We start from the raw sequence: 1,528 nt of genomic DNA on the forward strand, positions 1-1,528 counted from the left end.
GTGAGCGTGAAATCATGCAAAATATTTTGCTGAGAAAATGAGAAAATGCTAATCTACTGACAGCAACAGTCCTCAAGAGATATGCAGCCAAAATTATGCCTCCAGGGGGCACTGGGAAAGGAGAAGAACTGGCACATTGCCACAAGGTGACAATCATGATTAAAACGATTCTATCCTGCTTTACCTTGATAATCAAGTCAGAAGGAAATATTAACAATTGAATAATTTTTAACTGAACACTCAGTGCCTTTACTACTTGGAGCTTCTCAATCTTTGTCACAGCATAACACACATAGAAAATGATGCCATGTATATAGCATAAGGAGGTAAGGGAATAAACAGATGAAACAAATGACTCCATAACTCCAATCACCATGGGCTGCCTCAGGGCTGAGGGGACAGATACTGCAACCTCTTTTAAAGAATTCCCCGGTATAGAGATTAGAAATCCCTTCCTTAACCAACTAAAGTGGCTATGGAAAATGTATTCTAAAACAATATCCCAAGTTGGCACACAGTAGTTTCCACATACCAAATAAAACTAATAGAAACCACACAGTGTCTACGATGTGCAAGGCTCTGTGTTCAAAGATTAAATCAGCAGGCAAATTTGAACAGCAGGCTGAACCTGAGTGTTGTCCTGTAAGCCACAAAGTGCAGTGATGAATTTGAGCAAAGAATAATATTTTAAAAATAAAACAAATGCAAATTTAGAAAACTAAAAGACACATTCAGGAGATGATATTAGATTTCTTGGCAAATATGTTTTTTCTTTGCATGAGAAGAGGCTTGAGTTTGACAAAAGAGTTCATTGAATGAGGCCTCATAATTACTCACTAAAAGGTGAGAAGAGGAACAGGAAATCATGTTGATTGTGGGTTTCAGGGAATATAATCTGGCAGCAAGAGACTGGATCGTACAAATGATTAACATGCTTCATTGCTGACTGAAAAGTGAGAAGTTCAAGCCAACCCAGGGGGTGACTCAGAAGAAAGGCCAGGTGATCGACTTCCAATAAAGTCAGCCAGTGAAAACGCTGGAGCACAGTTCTACTCAGACCTACCTGGGATCACCACGAGTGGGAAACAACTCAACAGCACTGGTTCATCCAACATCAAAATGTCCAGGGACTTGGAAAGGGAAGAAAGTGAGGCCTAGGAAAGTAAGGTGGTGGTAGATGGGAGGAAGAGAGAGCCTTGAAAGCAGGAATGAAAAAGAAATGAAGGTGCAAAGATATAATAACATATAGAAAATACAACTTTATAACCAACTAGATACAGTTATGGACAGACATAGAAATGGCTAAAGAAAATTTCAGGATGTACACAGGTTTTTGATCTAGTATACAAGAAATGTATAACATTATTAGATTTGAGGCATATTGATTAGAGTTAGTCAAAAGTGTCAATCCAGAGCTTGAGAGAGAGATGATATTTGAAATTGTAAATATGAGTAAGAGTACCAAGAGGGACAAAAAAATGTGTGTTGTTGTTATGTGCCGTCGAGTCAGACCTGACTCACAGAGACC

This window comes from Orycteropus afer, unplaced genomic scaffold (assembly GCF_000298275.1).
Source record: "Orycteropus afer afer isolate SDZICR_OR568_19922 unplaced genomic scaffold, OryAfe1.0 scaffold00093, whole genome shotgun sequence".
In the NCBI taxonomy this organism is placed as follows: Eukaryota; Metazoa; Chordata; class Mammalia; order Tubulidentata; family Orycteropodidae; genus Orycteropus; species Orycteropus afer.